The sequence below is a fragment of the Pogona vitticeps genome, chromosome 4 (assembly GCF_051106095.1).
Source record: "Pogona vitticeps strain Pit_001003342236 chromosome 4, PviZW2.1, whole genome shotgun sequence".
NCBI lineage: Eukaryota > Metazoa > Chordata > Lepidosauria > Squamata > Agamidae > Pogona > Pogona vitticeps.
Window position 1 is genome coordinate 109214367 of NC_135786.1, and position 21570 is coordinate 109235936.

The 21570-nt window shown below is 41.3% G+C and overlaps 1 protein-coding gene and 1 long non-coding RNA gene across 7 annotated transcripts in view; one reads left to right on the forward strand and one right to left on the reverse strand.

Moving 5' to 3' along the window:
* BRINP3 (BMP/retinoic acid inducible neural specific 3) overlaps positions 1-21570 on the forward strand; it is a 369852-nt gene that overhangs the window by 90790 nt on the left and 257492 nt on the right. The window lies entirely within an intron of this gene.
* Positions 110-16001, reverse strand: LOC144588847 (uncharacterized). Its single transcript, XR_013544581.1, has 2 exons — positions 13156-16001; positions 110-5073 (listed from the first exon to the last, which is right to left on the reverse strand). It is a non-coding gene; the product is annotated as an uncharacterized LOC144588847 (long non-coding RNA).

Genomic DNA, 21570 nt, shown 5'->3' on the forward strand with positions numbered 1-21570 from the left:
GGAATTAACTTCTCTTTCTCTGTAAAACTCCCAAAGGTATCTCACAGGAAGAATGCTGTGCCTTATCATTCAGAGTTTAGCAATTCAATTTTGTTTCTTGTATATGTTCTTTTACTTTAATACCATTCATCTGTACAGTAGATGCCCAAATCTTTGCATCTGTTTGTCCCTTAAAGACGTAAATCTATATTTCCATAAATGTGTTAAGCACAGAACAGGAAAGAACAGAGAGAGGAGTAATGTTTACCTAACATCTCTGTTTTTATAATGTGATGTAGAGCATAGTTGTTAGTATGGAAATAATGGTCCCACAGTCTGGTTTGGAGCAGTTGGTTGCCAAGGGGAGAACTTCATTTGCATGAGCTTTGAAATTGAGGTCTTGACCACACTGGCCCATTAGAGATCCTCTGACATTGTTTGTGAGACTGAGGAGTTAGCCGTCCCCCTCACCCTGGCTACCTTCCAGCAAAGCCATTAGATTCTCCTCCCTGTCTTCTCCTTGAATTTTAAATACAGCACAATACTTGGCCCCTGCCTACCTAGTTGAAAATGTGATGGTCGATGAAACTGCCACCGCAGTTGGTCAGCATATCCAAAAAGAGAAAACAGCAGAACATTTGATGTCTGAACTTGGTGGCTGTGGTACTTAAAGGAAGGCTGGATGATAGGATTACTGCCATATACATAAATACTTTATTTATTGAAAGTATTTATAGCCATATTATAGGGTATAGTCTTCATATGGCAATACACAGAGCAAGAATAAAAACAACACTGTGACAGCTTTTAAAACTAGTGTAAGAAAACAGGCTAGAATAGAAAAGCTGGGATCAGCACCAAGGGGAGTGGACAGCTCCTCTAGCATTTTTAAAATGAGAACTCACAACTTGCCATTTCATAAGAAGTTTTCACCCATTAGAGAGTAGGAGGTCCCCACTTATGCAAGAAAGTCACACAATTTGTGTAATGGGCCATTCATGAGCTGAGTGAGGAACAGGATTCTGGGCATCTCAAGACTTAAACCATACCAGAACAAATTCCATAAGGTCCGTTAAAAGTGGGTCTGAATCTCACAAATCAGCAGCACCTGGACACTGTTGGGAAAGGGGAGCCTGGAACAGAAACATTTTAAAGGTGTGTTTGGAGATCTGAATGGATTAGTCATGAGTAAGTTCATTTGGGAGGGAAATTTGTAGCCATGGGCCATAAGAAAGCTCCCTCTCCATCTCATTCTGTCTCTCATTCCCTCCCCTCCCACCCTCTGTGCATTGCTAGATATATTGCTCAAAGGAGAAAATTCCTGAAGTTGACCCTCATGTATCAGATATACAGGCAAGTGTTGCAGGTGCTCTAATGCAGTGGTTCTTAACCTTTGTTAGTCGGATGTTTTTGAACTGCAACTCCCTGAAACCCCAGCCAGCACAGTTGGTGGTGAAGGCTTCTGGGAGTTGCGGTCCAAAACTCCTGAGTAACCCAAGGTTAAGAACCAGTGCTCTAATGGAAGGTGGTAGTATGTGATAGAGTAGACCTTTGGTCTAGATGGGTGGCGTAGAAGTCAAATAAATAAATAAATAAATAAATAAATAAATAAATAAATAAATAATAGGTCTGCCTTTCAGAAAAGCTTTTGAGAGAGCACAGTGGACTGAAGTGGCTGTGAAGGGAGGTTTGTTCCCTCTCTATAAGTATCTCTCTACTTACACAGCACTGAATATGACCCAGGATGGCCATTATAAAGGCAGATGAATAATTGATCCACCAAAATGTTTATGTGTCAATACATTTGTTTTTTATAACTTTCTGCTATGTATGTTTTCTTATCAGAAAGTAATTCTGAAGCAGTAATCTTCAGATGGTGCCCTGCTTTTGATAGGGCAGAGAGCAGGGACAATATGTCCACTCCCCTCAAGTAGAAATGAAATCTTGGCAGCCTACAAACAAAACATGTGGCATGTTTAGTTTATTCATTCTTTCTTTGCCCAGAAAGCAAGATTTATGGGCTCTCTGTGAGAATGGACACTGTTTGAGAGAGAGGTTTTATAGCCACCATTTCGATTTTGGCCATTTACCTCAGATAAAGTCACAAATCAACACTGTTTGTGTCTAGAGATTATTGATTAAGAGGTAATTCTTGACTAGCACAAATTCTTAAGGTCATACAAAGGTTTAGGGAACTTGGGTGTTTTCAGTGAATATAGCTGTATTCAGAGTTTATTAGTAAATATTATTTGGGAGTCATAATAGTGTTAGATTGAAATATATGGGCCCTTATTTAGATAGCTTTATCTCTGGTCCATAGGCCACCCACATTCTTCTTTGCATTCATACGTATGGTAACTAAATACCAGGCTGTGCCTATGGAGGCTACCTTAGAGATAAACCATGTGGCTAGAGGCCAGCTTGCACTTGCAATGCACTGTTGATGAACCAGGAAAACAAATACATGCCCCTGTAAATGGAGTTGAATTTTGGACAAATGGTAATTCTGCCATATCTACTCAGAAGTAAGTCTTAACTGAATTAAGTGGGATTTCCTTTCAGGAAAGCCATCTTGGAATTTCCCCCTTGGAAAAACAGTTCAAGACTTATGCATTTTGTTTGTTAAATAAGACTGATCCAAAATTTAGGGGCATGGTAGGGGTGTTAAAAATGCAGCAGCCCCCATCATAAATTAATTTGCAAAGGGATATGTTTTATGACTGAATGATATTCCTTTGTTTAGATTGCTCATAACAAGATATGGTTGCTGAGAAAATCCGTTGCTCTTCAACTACTCCCAAGATTGCAGCAAAGGGACAGAGAGGTTGGAGGGGCATGTTAGAAGATGTTGTCATCTCTGTTATTCAAAAAGCCCCAGAGCTTTGACTTTTTGAGCCTCAACTTCACTACAACAATGGGCAAAGGACTCTTTAGATCATTCATCCCTGCTCTAAACACAGTTTGGTGGTGTGCTCGAACTGAGCTAATATGCAGCCTCAGAGAGAAGATATAGAGATGATGCATAAATTTTAGCTCCACCTTGCTTCAGCAAATGTTTCGTTCTTTTCCTGAGCTTCCCTGACTTGTGCCGTTTAAGACATAGGTTAAAGACAGTTCTATTCTCTGCAGTCTTAAAACTATTCTTTGTCATGGCTTTTATGTTGTTTTGTCTTAGATGTAATTAATGTCCAGGACTTGGGTGAAAAACAGATAGTATTTTGAGGTGTGTGTATGGGGGTGTGTGTGTAGAAATTAAAGTTCCAAAATGGATCAGAAACAGCAATACAAACTAAATAGCCCATTTCAGTCGAATAGTTCATGCCTGTCCCTGCAGTGTGTCTACTACAGCTGCAGCCCATGGATTTTATAATGCATAAGTTTTAAGATTTCTGCTTGCTACTGATTCCATAAGGCACACATCCCAAGATACATTATGCACCTCCTGTGCAATTATCTGCATTATTGCTAGTTTAAATTGTTCTGAATCAAATTGCCAGGAACATTTGGGGGTGAATAGAGAGGATATGGTGGAGAGGCAGAGTACTGCGAAAAGGAAAGGGTGTTGCAAAGTAATGTGTTCACACCTCTTTGACAGCTGAAGATGTCTCTGAAGTTACAAATAGTATATTTGCATGCATGCATGTATGCATCACAGTCAAGGGTGAGGAATTGCAGCATTCTGGGTGAAGATAACAAAGAATTTCCTGGGGCTTTCTACTGGGTTTTCAGATTGGCAGGGGTAAAGATGGTGGTCATGGAGAAGGAGGAGGAGGCAGGACCATGTAGAGAGGCCGTGGGGCAGGGACATTAGGTTCCTCTCCCCCAGGCATGAAATGTAAAAACAAACTGCAAACTGATTCATTTTGTTTCTGGGGTTTGAGGGTGTTTCATGGGTAGCTATGAACCGTGAACTACAAACCACCCTGACTCAGTGTTTTTCCAGTTCGTGCCATCTCTACTCACATACCTTGAAAAGCCTGCTTGGATTCCCAAAAGTCAGAAGTGACTTGCCATCATGTAAGAAAATAGCTACTAGGTCACTGCTGTTGACTACTTACAAGTTAGAGATACAAGCTTGGATCAATTTTTCAGTTTCATTCTCTCTTACATGTAATTTAAAAAAAACCCTTTCATTTCCCCCATTTCATTTATGACAAACCAAACCAAATGAAACAAACTGAAAAACATTGAGGAAAATCTTCAGCCATCTGGATCAGCTGAATTCAGTAGGCAGATCTGTTCCCAGCGCAGAGAAGGCCATGCTGTAGCTGTCAACCATTTAGCTATTAAAAATGAGGAGTTTTGGGAGGAAAGATGGCAAACCTAATTCAGCAGTGCAAACATGTTACTTCAGTCCCAGACTTTTCAGGCACAGATACTCAAGGCTGTGTGCTTGCATGGGTAAATCTGACATTTTCTTCCTTCCCCCCTCCACATTAAAAACAACGTTGAAAATCTCCAGTTTTATCCGTCAAGAAACGTGTGGGTGTGGATATTGAGTTCTTTTTAAAAATAGAGTTAAAATTCTCATCTACCCTTGCTAATGAACTAAAATAGCAGGACAGATCATGAGGAAAGGAAGGAAATGGAAAGGAGGAGTAGACAATACCTTGGGAGGGGACAGGGCATGGGCCAATGACGTGCTTTCGTTCATTTGCACCCTGCCTATTTTTTCTTCTTCTGCCTCTTCCTTTGGATGGCCCAGGGCAATGCTGCTTATGCCTTTTGGGAGATCTCCATTGTCCCTGGATTTCTTGTTACCAGTCATAGAGTCTTCCTCCTTCATTTTATTACTAGTATAATATTTATGCCGAAGATGGTACAGCTGTGTATAGTAGCACAAAGTTGCTCAAGCTCAGCAGCACTAAAAATTCAAATGGCAGAGATACCTCTCCTCTACAGCAGAGGTTGTTTTACATTCTGCGGACGAAGCACCATGAATAATTCCCTTGGAGGATTCGCTTGAATGTTTAAGGGATGGCAGGAAATCATGCCACCATCACTGTTCTGTTTGAATAGCCTGATTCAGGGACTCTTGAATGGTGGCCAGCAATTCATGGACTCCATAGAAGGAACCGCAATAGTATGGAAGCCCTAGAAGATGAAGAACAAAACTCTGTTAAGAGGACTTTCTTCTCAAATCTGCTGGCTTCCCTCCACCAGCTAATAGGTATGCAAATTGAATCCCCCTCTCCCTGCACCCGCAAATCATCATCTGACTCGAGTCAATAAAATTATGCCACACTGTTAAATTTCAATTTGGACTTTGGTTATCTTGCTAAGGTCAGGATGGCCATCAACCTCCAAGCACACAATGACTAGCCATTGTCAGTAGCAACGAGTGCTGTTAATTTTGGTTTTTTAAAAACTCTCACTCTTCTTTGTCCTTTCTGCCCACTCATTTCCTGTGTGTGCAAAGCAGCTTTTGTTGTTAAAGGAACCAAAAAGAAGTAGTGGGGTAACTGGTCTCATTCTACCACATGAGTGGAAATAAATACACTGATCAACAGGGACTTTTGTAGTTAAGGCAGCAGCCTGAGTTTTCTTTCATTTCCCCCCTCCCCTGTTCCTGCACAACAGCAAACACACACTGCTTTCAGTCAACATTGATTCTCCAGATATCAGTATATAATTATTTATCCTTGCAGTTTTGCTCCTTCCATTTCTTTTTTATTAAATCCCTGATAAATGGAAAACTGCTAATTAAAAGAGAAAAGGCTAAAACAGCAGCCGAATCATAAATGCATTTGCTAGGAAATGGGTTTTACTGAAATCAATTGGATTGCCAAGTAATTTGTTTGGGATCTGAGTAATAGTGAGTAAATGATAGCCTTTATTTCAAGCTCTCATTACAGTACATCTTATTAATAATAGAATCATTGAGCTGGAGGCCTTATAGCCGAACGTACTGCTTGACGCAGGAACTCCAGAGCTGGAACACGCTCAACAGATGCTAGCCTAGTCTCTACTTGAAGCAAGGATGTCACAAATACTTACAATTTTTCCACATGCTTTCAAATGGCATACACTATGCAAGTGATAATATTTATTGTGATTTGTTAATTTCTTAATTTAGGACTATTTGTGTTATACTAGCATGAGTTTCCCTTCACGAATTGCTGCCCCTTCATGGATTGCTGCCTTGTCATGGCAAAGGGGCTTGAGTAATTCAAAGTTATGGGCTATGCCATGCAGGGACACCCAAGATGGACAGGTCATAGTGGAGAGTTCCGACTAGACATGATCCACCTGGAGCAGAAACTGGCAAGCCACTCCAGTATCATTGCCAAGAAAACTCCATGAACAGAAGCAAAAGGCTAAAATATATGATGTTGGAAGATGAGCCCCTCAGGTTGGAAGGCATCCAAAATGCTACTGAGGAAGAGTGGAGGACAAGTACAAGTAACTCCAGAGCTAATGAGGTGGTTGGGCCAAAGCCGAAAGGATGCTCAGCTGCAGATGTGCCTGAAAGTGAAAGGAAAGTCTAATGTTGCAAAGAAAAATACTGCATAGGAACCTGGAATGCAAGATCTATGAATCTTGGATGTGGTCAAACAGGAGATGGCAAAAATAAACATTGATGTCCTGGGCATCAGTGAACTAAAATGGACGGGAATGGGTGAATTCAATTCAGACGATTATCGTATCTACTGTTGTGGGCAGGAATCCTGTGGGAGAAATGGAATAGCCCTCATAGTCAACAAAAGAGTCAGAAAAGCTGTAGTGGGAAAGGCAGACCTTTCAACATCACAGTAATCCAAGTTTATGCCCCAACCACCGATGCTGAAGAGGCTGAAACTGACCAGTTCTATGAAGACTTACAACACCTTCTAGAATGGACATGAAAGAAAGACATTCTTATCATTATAGGGGACTGGAATGCTAAGGTAGGGAGTCAAGAGATAAAAGGAATAACAGTTAAGTTTGGCCTTGGAGTTAAAAAGGGAGCAGGGCAAAGGCTAATAGAGTTTTTTCAAGAGAACAAGCTGGTCATCACAAACACTCTTTTCCAACAACACAAGAGGCGGCTTGTGTTGTTGGAAAAACCACTGGGCTAGTCAAGTATAATCTAAACCAAATCCCTTATGAATGCACAGTGGAAGTGAAGAACAGATTTAAGGAACTAGATTTGGTGGACAGAGTGCCTGAAGAACTATGGATGGAGGCATTGTACAGGAGACCATCCAAAAGAAAAGGAAATGCAAGGAAGCAAACTGGCTGTCCAACAAGGCCTTACAAATAGCATAGAAGAAAAGGGAAACCAAATGCAAGGGAGATAGGGAAAGTTACAGAAAACTGAATGTAGACTGTCAAGCAATAGCAAGGAGAGACAAGAGGGCCTTCTTAAATGAAGAGTGCAAAGATACAGAGGAAAATAATAGAAAGGGAAATACCAGAGATCTGTTCAAGAAAATTGGAGATATTAAAGGAACATTTTTTTGGCAAAGATGGACATGATAAAGGCCAAAAATGATAGGGACCTCACAGAAGCAGAAGACAGAGAAAAGGTGGCAGAGAAAAGACAGAGAAAAGGTGGCAAGAATACACAGAGGAATTATAGCAGAAAGATCTGGATGTCCAGGACAACCCAGTTAGTGTGGTTGCTGACCTTGAGCCAGACATCCTGGAGAGTGAAGTCAAGTGGGCCTTAGAAAGCATGGCTAACAACAAAGCCAGTGGAGGTGATGGCATTCCAGTAGAACTTTTTAAAATCTTAAAAGATGATGCTGTTAAGGTGCTACATTCAATGTGCCAGCAAGTTTGGAAAATTCAGCAGTGGCCAGAGGATTGGAAAAGATCACTCTACATTCCAATCCCAAAGAAGGGCAGTGCTAAAGAATGCACCAACTACTGTACAATTGCACTCATTTCACACAATAGCAAGGTTATGCTCAAAATCCCCCAAGGCAGGCTTCAGCAGTATGTCAGACACGACTTAAGGACTAAACAACAAAATCATGAGTAAGTAAGATTACAGGGACCATTGACACATCCTGAAAGGAAACAAAAGTCAAAGCAAAGGTCAACTGCTCTTAGATATCTCTGTTCCTATTTTGTTGTTGTTGTTTAGTCGTTAAGTCATGTCCAACTCTTCATGACCCCATGGACCAGAGCATACCAGGCCCTCCTGTCTTCCACTGCCTCCAGAAGTTTGGTCAAATTCATGTTGGTAGCTTCAATGACAGTATCCAACACTTTCCATCTATCTCATCCTCTGTTGTCCCCTTCTCTCTTGCCCTCACACTTTCCCAACATCAGAGTCTTTTCCAAGGAGTCCTCTCTTCTCATGAGATGGCCAAAGTATTGGAGCCTCAGCTTCAAGATCTGTCCTTCCAGTGAGCACTCAGAGTTGATTTTCTTCAGAATGGATAGATTTGTTCTTTTTGCAGTCCAGGGGACTCTCAAGAGGTTCCTCCAGCACAACAATTCAAAAGCATCAATTCTTCAGCGATATCCTTCTTTATGGTCCAGCTCTCACTTCCATACATTGCTACTGGAAAAAAACATAGCTTTGACTATGCGGACCTTTGTCGGCATTGTGAGGTCCCTGCTTTTTAAGACACTGTCTAGGTTTGCCATCACTTTCCTTCCAAGAAGCAGGTGTCTTTTAATTTTGTGGCTGCTGTCACCATCTGCAGTGATCATGGAGCCCAAGAAAGTAAAATCTATCACTGCCTCCATATCTTCCCCTTCTATTTGCCAGGAGGTGATGGGACCAGTGGCCATGATCTTAGTTTTTTTGATGTTGAGCTTCAGACAATTTTTTACGTTCTCCTCTTTCACCCTCATTAAGAGGTTCTTTAAATCTTCCTCACTGTCTGCTGTCAGAGTGGTATCATCTGCATATCGGAGGTTGTTGATATTTCTTCTGGCAATTCCAGCTTGGAATTCCCCCAGTCCTGCATTTCGCATGATGTATTCTGCATATAAGTTAAATAAGCAGGGAGACAATATACAGCCTTGTCATACGCCTTTTCCAATTTTGAAGCAAGCAGTTGTTCTAACTGTTGCTTCCTGTCCCACATAAAGATCAGTATTGTTATTATTATTTTTTTTTTGGATATCATTTTTAACAAAATATATAGAGGACTTTATTTTTGCTGTATTTTGTGCAACTCACAAGTGCCAGAATCCTGTTTATGCAAGGTCAGCTGCACTGTTGTTTTTCTCCTGTTACTAAGCCCTTGTGTTGTTGGAGAAGGCCAGCCGGTTTTGCTAGCTTGGAGTCACAAAATATAGAACAGAGTGAATCTTAGTAATATAAACTTTATTGCTTTCAAAAGGAGGAGAAGCACTGACACACACGCAATATGTATCTAGTGAGTGAATCTTGCTGAATAATAAAACATTACTCTTTGATAGCTCTAAGTGGAAAGTTCCAAAGTAACAACAAAGTATGTGCAGGAATGCATAAATAAAACATATACTGAGAAGTAACCAGAACAAAGACAGCTTTCTCTGTTAGTCTGTGTAGACTATGTGATCAGGAAATATTTAGCAATTATAACACCTCTGTTTGACTTGACCCAGTAAATACAAACTTTCTGGATCTACTCTGATGCCCAGTTTGGACAGTTCATTCTACATTCTCTTTCCCCTCTCCACATTCACTCTTCATTCTCTTTATCCCCAACACCTCACTGAAACCTTTCCCACAACTAGTGTGAGAGCATGCATGAGAAGAGAAAGCAAGAGAAAGGAAAAATGGTTTCCATCCAGCATTTCCTCAACAGGATTCTGGCCAAGTCTTTTATGAAAATAACAAACATTTTAGACAAAATACACTTTTGGGTTTTAAAGTCCTAAAATGTAAAAAAAAAAAGCACAAAAACACTTACAATCCCATCTAGCAGGGGGGAATCTTTTGGAATTTAAGCAAAACTTTATTTCCCGTTTTGAAGATCTGTAGCAAGGGAGACCCTACCATCCTGCTAGGTCATCAGTTTGATTATGGAACTGTTATTTGTCTTACTATTAAAATGTTCCCATCCCTGCTCATCCAAAATCTGTTTTCTGGTAACATATACCACTAATCATATCCTTTGTCTTGAGAGACAATTCAATCCAAATTAAGTCCAATATTTTTAAAAATATGTCCCCATAGTTGGGGCAAAATGTAATGCAAAACTGAATGCATGTATTTACATTTCTGCAAATAGTTCCTCAGATAGAGAGGGGTACATGGGAATATTGTGAGGTGTAGGTCAGGAAGTGCAGGATTAGTCCTACAAAATACTTCTGGTTGAGCAAATTTCAGGATTGAGTCTGAACTACCAAGTGACAGGGAACTGGAGACATTGCTCCAAAGCTGTAGTAGTTCATATTGGGGATAAAGAATCTTTGGTCCTCCAGATGTGATGAACAACACCTTCAGCACCAATGGTTTCCCATCCTGGTTTACATACTCCTGCAGAAAGCAGTATGGTAGAGCTGTCTCTGTGGAATAACTCTGTTTGGACATTTAAGGGATTGTGTTGTATTAGATAAGTTCATACTGACTGGACTGCGGTGCTTCTTGCAGCCTGATAGCTTGGTAATATGGTAGAAGATAGTCTTAGGGTGTGGAGAGTTAAATATCTCTTTGGCCCCTTAATGGGATTTCTACTGGTCTTTTCTTAAGGTCTTCTTGGTGGAATTTCTACAGATCTTTTCATAAGAATGTATCATTAGCATGTGAAGAAGGTATTTAAGGTGACTTCCCACCCTAAATATTGCCCGTGTTTTTGTTACTGTTCATTCTCAGGGCATTATTGGATGAGATAAGAAATGCTTGAACATCTCCTTAGAGTTGGTGCTATTATATCCTACCTTTTGAAAATAGTTAGCTTGAAAAACAAGTTAACTACTCAGCTTGAAAGGGGAAACATACACAAGATCTCAGGCTCATGTCTTGCAATTAGTGCCAGTAATAGCACAGTGGAATCGTGTGGGTCCTTAGCGTTCCCAGCTGGTCTGTGTCTTTCAAGGTAGACTGAGCATTTACAATGAAAACCCAGGACATATGACGTAGGTTCTAATCCTTGGGACCTAAGGCTGTTCAGCTGCTCTTACTTCCAAGTTAGAATGTGCTTCTCCATGTGCTTCCAGGGATTAAGTGGTGCAGATATAATCATCATTTCTTTTTTCAAAAAAGTGCACACTAATAGACAGATCTTGATTATTATGAGGGATATATAAACATTATAAAATTCCACCATAAACATTGCAATTTTATAAAAGCCAACACAAGACCACCCAGTTGTGCACGTCCTAAAGCTCAACATTTTTTCAAGCTCCCAGTTTGAGCATCCACACAACGCATAAAGATGATTATGGAGCACTTGCTTCTCCTACCTCCCCCAAGTGTAACACACATATATGGGTTCAATTATTTAGCTGTGGAGAAGACAATGGAAGCATAGGTGGATGCCCCAGCTCTCTGGCAGAGTATCCATTTCCTCTTATATTAGTGCAAGAACGTGAAAAATTCAGCAGAGTTAGTAGAATAAAGTCCAGTCTATGCAATCCAAAAGAATCATGCACGCACAGGCAGCTTCACCAACACCAGTGTGTATTTACAGGCTATATACAGCAATGCAGTCTGGCAGCATAACACTCATCAGAACAGGAGGAAGTACATCTACTGTACAGAATACACATGTATACTTATGCACATCTATCTGTGTCCAATCACATTAGACATTGCATCATACATGAGTCAGCCATCATGAGTCATCATGACTCAGCATTTCTATACACCTGTTCATTATGGCTGCTCATTAACACACCTGATTCTGCTCAGGCCTGTAAATTTGCCTTGACATCTTATTTAGAGACAGGGACTATAAGTCCCAGTGTCCATGGTAAAATTATCATATTATTTCCACTGAATTCCCACAGGGATCCTATTGTATCAACCTTCCTTCCCTTCGACTCCTGGTATGTTTCTGGGTCTCAGAGAATATGTTGGGTGGGCAGAAGCAACATGAGAGTTCTATTGAGGTTCAGGTCAAAGAGAGCCCACTCACAATTTATCATGAACAGGAAGGCTGCTCAGCTTGAAAAGTCTCTCCGCCAATTGCTGGATCCGTGAGCTACCCATAGACCCCCTGCTAGATGGGATCTTTAGTTGCTTTAGTAATCCCAGTTGTTGTTAACTTTTGCCAGGATGTCTAAAATGCACAGGAGAATCAAGCTTATTTCTTTATGTGTGTTTTTTGCCATCAAGTCAGAACCAATTTATAGCAATCCTAACAAGTCTTTCAAGGTAAGTGAGATATTTAAGGGGTGATTTATCAGTTCTGCTTCCCCAGTGAATTTCTGTGATGAAGTGGAGATTAAAACCCTGTTTTCCAGAGTCCTACCTAGCCCATCACTCTATTCAGTACATCACACTGGGAATCTTCTTTGCACCGATATAAATAGAGCTTAATGTTTGCTCCCCCAAATTTCCTTCTGAACCTTTTGTTCTCAGAATGTTCCAACATTTGTTGAATTATATCTGACTAAATTTCAACACCTGGCATGCATTGTACTTGGATTTCAATATTCAATATTTAATTCCTTAAATTTGAGTGTACTTAATAGCTGCAATTTATCTGACTGAATGGGACCCCTTTTGCCGGCTGACTTCTCACAAAGTATCAGATTTGGTATCTGCTGAAATCAAACTAGCCAGGAGAAAACATTCAAAATGTGAAAGAATACTACTTTTGATGTAAAAAAATAAATTCAAGATTTTGCATTAAAAATGTGGATTACCTAATTTTTGTCAATTTAGGGCTTTGGCAACTATTTGTTTCAAATCTAAAATTGTTGTTATTGCTGCAACAGATCTGTTAACAATCCCTTGTGCTAATATCAACAACTACCACATACTGTGATCTTAATGTCTCTTTAGTCAATTGAAATGGAATGTAAATGAATTAGAGAAAGCTGCAATCCTGTGGATCAGGAGTGGGGAATGACTGGGCCCCTAGATTCTGACCAATTACTACTCCTAGCATACTTTACCATTAGCCAGCCTGGCTAGGGCTGATAAGAACAGGATTTCAACACTGATATAGAGTCATTAAAATCAATGGACTTTCTCATTTTGGCTGCCTAAGATTACACTCTCCGGGTGTGGTCCAGAATCAATTGCTTGTGATCAATTCACAGATTTCAACAAAACCTGAAGTTCCTTCTTTGAGTTACCTTTGATATGGCAGTCGCACCCTCTCCTATGTGGGAAAGATCTGTCAATCAGGGCCTATGAATTGGGGGGGGGGGCAGGAGGGCCATTTGCCCCAGGCCTTATGTCACAGGAGGCTCGCACCTATGTTTGAAGTTGAAGGAGAAAGCAAAATAAAATGATCATGTCATGAATTCTTCAAATAAGTATTTTTAAATGCTATTTACATTAAAATATCCCCCCTTCCCAAACAATGAGAGGGGCTCACAATGTGAAATTGCCTGGGCCTCATAAATTCAGTGTTTGGCTATACCTATGTATTTGACACTCAACTAAGTACTGTATTTTTTCATGTATAAGATGCCCTCATGTATATGATTCCCACTTTTCTAATCCAAAATTCCTTTCTTTGCAAGAAAGTGGAGGGGGAAGGCAGGGATCAAAGTGTTTTGATTCCTGCTTTCACCCTCCACTTTTTTTGTGAGAAGAGTGGAGGGGGAAAGCAGGAACCAAAGCACTTTGATGATTCCCACTTTTCCCCACTTTCTTTCCCCCTCCACTTTCTTGCACTTTTTTTGCGAGGAAAGTGCTTTGATCCCTCCACTTTCTTGCAAAGGCAGGGATCAAAGGACTTTGATTCCTGCTTTCCCACTCCACTTTTTGCAAAGAAAGTGGAGGGGGAAAGCACTTATCTTGCAAAAAAGTGGAGGGGGAAAGCAGGGATCAAAGCACTTTGGTCCCTCCCCCCTCCTTACTTCCATGTATACGACAACCCTCAATTTTAATCTAAATATTTTAGATAAAAGTGTTGTCTTGTACACTGAAAAATATGGTATTGATCAGAGGTCCCAATTTCGAATTGACAGTCCCGATGAATTAGTACAAGTAAAACTGTAAAAGCCTGTTGAAGATGTTCTGTAAAGCCTTTCACTTTTTGAGACCTGTCTTCCTTAAGGAATGTCCCCACAAAATAACTCCGCTTCATAGTTCATCACCTTATTGTGCAACATTTGGAACAATTTACCAGGATGTGAAGGAGAGTCATCAATGGCCTTCTCTCTCTTTCAGTAAGGAAATTGTGGTCAATATTTCTAAGACAGAGTTGTTTAACTGTGCGGATATGTTTGCATGTTCATAGGATGGCCTAAATATAAGAAAGCTGATTTCATGTTGATTAATTGTTGCTAGTTTTTTTTTCATTTTTTAAGGAAAAGACAATGTGTCTATATGGCAGGATAACTTCTATTCCTCCTTATAAAATTGTGGCCTTCCTTACCTGGCATTCTACCCTCCCAGTACCCCAACCCTTGAATACCCACACCTAATAGAACACAGTTAATAAAATCAACAAATAAACTGAGTTCTAGAGTGAAGAAGCAAAAGAGTGAAATGCAGGGTGTAAAATAAGGGAAAGTGGAGAATATATGCATACATGGTTTATTTATCTAAGTGCTAGCAGCCTGTTAGGTTGCCAAATCTCAGAGGGCTGGCTTAGAGTCTTAGGGAATTCCTGTACTTCACTCGTTCTCCAGACAACCAGTGGAAGAGAAAAAGGAATTTGAACACAGGATGTGAGATGGCCTTAGAGCCTGAGTATTGATTAGGGTGGCCAGGTCAGCAGGATCGTCTTGAGATTTCAAAATCAAAACCTAAGACCAGGAGGTGGCCTTCTGTGGTGTCACAGAGGAAAGACCTTGTAACCAGAGATGGGGACAAAGTGCCAAAATTGTTGGTTCATTTCTTGGTTCATGAGATGAATTGCCCCCCCCCAGTGGCCCAACGAACCACAAATCAATTTGTCAGTTTGCCAGGTCTTCTTCTTATATATATATATAATTAGTCCTTCACAGGCATAGGAAGAGGAGAGAAAGTGAGACCCAAGCCATCCCACAGCCCCAGGGATGGGATTCCCTTCGGGCAGGCTTTAGCAAGCTGCCCAAAGGGAAAATCCTTCTCTGTTTATGCCTCCAAAGAACAGCTGATCCATGGGGGCATAAGCAGATAGGGAATGAAGGGATGAATATAAAAGGGTTATATTTGTTGCTCTGGACCCCAAGAATACAAAGCAATAAATATCTGACAAATCAGGGATATTCATTGAATATCCCGATTCGTTTTTTTATGTTTGTCCCCTTGTCTACTTGTAATGTTATAGGATGGGCAGACTTCAGGTAACAACTGAAGACTTTGTATCCTTAATCCCCATCTCTGTTCATTCCTGGCTGATACCTGGACTGGCTGATATAGTGTGAGGGTGTATGTTGTATCTCCACAATGTTTTTGTACCAAGGAGCCACATGCAAAAGGGAGAGGACTAAGATGGTACTACATGCACTTGGACTTATCATGCCAAGTAAAGCAAGAAGGGGAGTGAAATACCAGCACTGCAACACACAAATTATAGCTGCACGAAATCTGACAGAAATCATGCCTCCTGTGGAGGGACAGCTTGTGGGCTGGCTGTGAGTCTTTCATAAATCTTAGCAGTGGCATTGGGCCTGGAGAAATTCCCTGTAGGTCCTATTGGCTGGGTTTAAGGCTGTATGATATGAGAACTCTAGCAGAAATGGCAGCAACTGCTGTACATCCTGAGCACCATTAGCAACTTGCCCAGATTCTAAATAATGTTCCTCTCCTGGTCCAGGTTGCCCATTAGGATGTTAACTGACCCAGAAGGAATTGTAGTCCCACATGTCATCAGGTTTAAAATTAATATGGCTGCTTCTATAGCAGGGTCTCAAACATGCAGCCTGGGGGCCATTTGCGGCCTGCTGGACAATAGTTTGTGGCCCCCACTTTGCCTGCACCCCCTGAAGCTCTTGACTCTGCTGTCAAGAGTCAAAAAAGCCTCCCCTCGCTTGCCAGCTTTCTCCCAAGACAGCACCTCTTGCACCCTCCATCCAGAACTGCAGCCTACCAGCCAGCCCGCCTGCAGCGGGCAGGCTGCAGTTCTGGATGGAAGGTGCAAGACATGCTGTCTTGGGGGAGAGCCAGCGAGCAAGGCACACTGCTGGCCCTTTTCTCCCAGCACCCGAGCTGTCGCAGGATGCCTGAGAGCAGAGCTCGCTCCCAGCCAGTCCTCGAAGAGCACCATCAACAGCAGCTGCCACAGCTGCCACCTCTTCCAGGGAAGCGGCTCTCTGGCTCTCTTTCTCTCTTGGCACCCCCAACACCAGCCTAGCAGTGCTTCCTCCTCCTCCTCCTCCTCCTCTTCATCCTGCTTCAGCCGCCTTGGCTCTGGAGGCTGCCTGGGCTCACCTTGCAAAGTTTGCTCCTCTGTCATGGTGGGGACAGCAGCTGCTGCTGAATGCACCTTTTTTTGAAGGGGGCCTCAGATGAAGGTTGCTGGACCCCCGTGTGTGGTGTATGTGTGTGTGTGTGTGCGCGCGCACATGTGTGTGCATGCATGTGTGTACCTGTGCATGCGTATGCACACCTGTGGGGGGCCCACCCCATTCTGTTTAATTTCATGGGTACCAATGGGGGCTTTTCTCTTTTGGCAAGGCAGTTTTATGTCGTGCCCTCCTCCCCCTCGCTAGGCAGTCACCGGCGCTCCCTCCCTTCTCCACTTCTTCGTCCTGCTGCTGGTGGTGGTGGTACTGAAGAAGGAGCTGGAGGGGGTCGTGGCCAGCGATGAGAACTCGCACGCCCCCTCCTCCTCGGAAACCCAGCCGGGCTAAGGAAACTCCTGGGCGGCTTCCTCAGTCTCTTGCTCCACTTGGCAGAAAATCTGATGTGGCCTAGCCTCATCCAGACCCTGCCTCGAGCAGCCCCCAGGTAAATTGAGTTTGAGACCCCTGTTCTATAGTGTCACAAAGAGAACTCACCTCCTAGATTCAGATTTTTGCTGTGGACCTGGAAACACTGTGGCCCATAATTCATATGAGGAGATGCTTAATCTGTCACTGTGGGATGAGGTAACCATATTTAAACACCGTTTGCCCTGTTCTTTAGGCAATGAAGTCCTAGAATATCATCACCATAGAACTGCAGAGCTGGAATCGACCCTATGGATCATCAAGTCCAGCCGCTGTCATGGAGGCAAAGTAGGAAACTGAGCTCCCAGCTTCTGCTCCACAACCAACTACCTAAATTACTGAGCTAATTTATGAAAGAGGGAAGTAACATATTTCCTATGTTAAATCTTACGGTCTAAAAGATAAAATGCAAGGAAGAGAAGATGAGGAAGGAGGAAGGAAAATAACACTGCAAGCACCAGTGCTTCAAGCTACAGTTGAGAATAGGAAGGATAGAAACATTCAAGGAGCCTGGTAAAATGGCTGCCATCCTATTAGTATCTGCATCCCATATGACCTTCATGGTGACACACAGCAAGGTTTTCTGGGCCCTGTGTTGTTCCTGGAACTTGTGAAAGTTTAGCTGCCAGACCATGAGGAGAAGTGTGGTTGCTGGTACAGCCAGAGTCTTTGCAAGAAGAAAACTCACAAGTCATGAGGCTGGTGCTCCACTCCATCTCTTCTTCTAAACAGGTGTCCTCAATTTTTAAAAATTCTTTAGGGTTACCAAGATACCTCAGACTTGGTAACCCTAAAAAGTGTCCTCACTTTTTAAAAATTCATTTAAAAAGAATTATTTTCAGATCTACCTCTTGAGTACCAGCTCTGCCCTTTGAAATCAGACTGTTAGCGAGCTCAGTCTCTATGTCAGTTGTATACAATCTAGAGGTTGTGGAGAATAATGAAGGATTTGTTTTTAGTGCAAACTTTCTTAAGCATTAGAACTTAAACTCCATGGCAGCTAGAAAACTCTGTTCAGAGGATAATGCATTTCCCTCCCACCCCCACCCCCATGACTTCCTGCTCTTCTAAAGTGTTGGTTCCCAGCCACTGGTAGTGGCCATATTTCACCTGAGAGGTAGTTCCACTTCAGTGAAGGGTGAAGTGATTCATCTTGGTGGCTCGTACATAAATTTAACTTTATAAAATAGCTTTGTGAGCCTGTAAAATAAAAGGGGGCAGAAAGCTGTATAAACGTGCAGTATTACTTATTATTAATCAAAGCTAAGCTGTTTACTTAGTCAGCATGGATGCTTTATTCATGCAAAGTCAAGCGCCTGAGTCTATTAAACAAAGGCTTTGTTGAGCTAAAATATCCGCTCATGTACCAAGAGATTTTTCATCCTCCTCATAGATCACCTTGGTGGACATAATAATGAAACTAGCCTCTTTTTACAAAATGTCCCCTCAAGGATATTTAATTCAAGCTCACCGCAAGTAGTATTTTCTCCAGCAAATTGGTATTCGAAGAGTGCACTGATCAAGCTTTCCCTCCTTAATTATTTAGAAAAAAAGGTTCTATTTGTTTGAAGCAGTGGAATTGTTGGTCTCTGTAGATGAAACTTTTCTATTCTACACATGTTAAAGGTATTAATGGGACGTATTTCTTGCCGAAAGAAAGGAAATGTTTGCCTTTTAACATTCAAACTTGACTAAATCTGGAAGAATAAAATCCTCTGTCAATACAATGCATATGATATTTCAGCCTTACATGAAAGCATCTGCCTTCAGTTCTAGATTCTTAAATATTTATGATCATAATGTGAGATGTACTGGCAGCTGAAAGAGAAAAGAAACTCCTTTGTTATAATACATTAAGGGTTTTCTATCTGGTTGCCTAAAAGTGATCCTTGCTTGTTCTGAGGCCAAAATATCAGATTGGCATGGCTATAAATTTCCATCTATTTTTTTAAGAGGATGCTGATCTAGGTTGGAACCCTGGCAATGGCAAAGCAACATTTACAGGTTCCTTTTAGCTCCCGTCCCAGTGAAAATCAACTCTCCATCACCACCCTATGCTATTAAGCTTCTTTTCAGCATGCAGATCCACATTTAACAAAATGTGTAGTTTGACCTGCAGGCAAGCAAGCAACAGTTTACAAGTCTGTGAGGGAACTGAACTCTTACAGTTTTATTTTAATTCTGTTTGCCCAGCTGGAGAGCGGAAGATGGAAATCACTGCAGCTGAAAATGCTAAAGCTGAATTGTACAGAATGGCAGATATCTCTCCTCCCCCCCCATCTTTTTTTTTTAACTCCTGGCTTTGATTTAGATGAAGGCATTAAAATAAGTGGAAAGCACATCTTCTTTCTCTTTACTAGAGCAATAAAATCACAGTGTGTATTATAGGACATGATATCTGTTGTCTGAGGAGTTATAACTGTGACAAAAGTGTATCATTTTACGACACAGATGGATCTGCAAGGTGATAGATTTGTGCTGAAACAGTCATTTTTATGAGAGAAGAATATGTGGATTGGAGCAAATCTTCAGCCAATGCAAATTGTTGGGACGTTTCTTGGTAGCTTAATAAAGAGGTTTGATTTCCAGCTCATTTGTTGGCTTGGTTAGAGGGGACACAACATTATGTTTCAGAGTTCCAATGTAACTTTGTATAGTATCATTGGTCTGGATTTGTATATCTTGGCCACAGATTCATGTGGACATCTGTCTTATCTTTGGTGACCTGAATCTGACTTTTGAAGCCAGATGTTTCTAGGCTTGTCTGTCGGGAAAGTCATACAGCATGCTTAAATAAGCCTTTGAGACCTAAGGGCAGTCCAAAGAGATTCCCCTGCCTGACATGGACAATGTGGCACTCTGGACTCCATTGCATGCACCTCAGCTGACCTGAGTGACAGGTGAACCTTCTTTTAACAACAGGACAGCAGTCACCACAACATATGAGAGAATGAGGCTACTTAGAAACTTAAGTAAGCAGTGCAGTGCACATAACTCTATTCTCCCACACTTCCTGCCTCAAGAACCTGTAGGCTCAAATCTGCTTAATTACAAGTGTGAACTTAATCTGTAATCAAACTTTGCTTAGCTTGAAACCACTGTTATTCTCAGAGCTTAGGTAAGTTACTTTTGGGGAACTACAAGTCCCAGAATCCCCAACTAGCATTTCCATGGACATGGAATTCCTTCCTTGCCTCCCCCTATTGCAACCTCTGGTTACCCCAACTCTTCCTCCAGGAGATATCTCAGTGTGTGCATATATGTGTTGTTCTACCCTATTTATCTGGCACATGGAAACTAGTAGGCTCCTGTGGAACTCTTGACACCATAACAACAAAATATCACACAGGTTCCAAGTGCTGGACAATTCCTCTATCTTAATCCCACTTTCTCAATGCAGGTGTCCAGTGTGCTATGAAATAGTCTTGGATTACCAGTTTACAAAGAAGTAAGTTGATTTGCAACAGGGCATGGCACAAGAATAGTATTTGCAGAAGAGGGAGCCCAAAATGACTGTTGTGTGATACAGTTGGTGATTCCTCACCCAAGCTGAAGGATGGATAAATCAATCTACATCCATTTTGTTAACAGCAGATGTTCTTAATTAGCCCGTTCCATTGAATTTCCACATTGGTTTGCTTTTAAAAAATGAACAACTGTATTTTCTTACCTGTATTTTGAAAATATATGCTTTTTGCATGCAGTTTTCACTGCATTTTATACATTTTATACACACATTTCCTACTCTGGATCTTTTTTGTTTAGAGCTGAAAAATGAATCACAAAATTGGAAGAATCCAATCATCCAAAGGATAATAGTGCTCTAATTTACATATCAGTCTAAAAAAGCAGACTCTTTGGATGGATGCTCAGTAGAACCTTTTTCCTGAGCTACTACAGATGCAGCTCTGTGTGAGAAGATTGCTGCATATATTCTCCTACATGTACACAGATCAGAGAATCATAGAGAGACACAATGAAGAACTATGGAGCTGGAAGAAACACCAGCCATTGCTATCTCCAAGATGGATGCTTTTGTACTGCCTGAAAGATATAATCGAACATTAGAAACACAGAATGGCTTTTCAAGTTGTCCTTGAAGACCTTCGCATGTGAGAAACTCACTTATTTTGTGAGAGTATGAATAGAAAGGGATTTTTTTTAACATTTTGGCGTGTGCATGCACATTCTCAATGTGAAGGAGAATTAGCAGTTTGAAAAACTGTCTAAGGGGCCCATTACCAGCTGAAAAGAAGGTTATTGAAATTAATGGTGTTTTAATTGTACTCTGCTTCATCAGCCCATTTTTGCTGTAACAAAAGAAATTATATTCTATGTGAAGAGGGCTCATTAAGGACTCAACAGTGGTGGCATTAAATTACTACTGTTTTTTAGAGAAAATTGTGCTGCCATGAATTGCCTTGTGGGCTGCGGGACCAACCAAGGTTTTGGAAAGGCACAAAATGAGATTACCAAGTCAAGGTCCGAAAATGAGCAGCTAATTTATACAGACACAAAATGATACTTCCTCAGGCTCCATGAGGCTGTTATATATGTGTCATTTTTGAGTACTCTGGATGTTTTATGGACACACACACACACACACACACACACACACACACACACACACACACACACACACACACACACACACATGTAAACTGTACTAAACCTTCACCA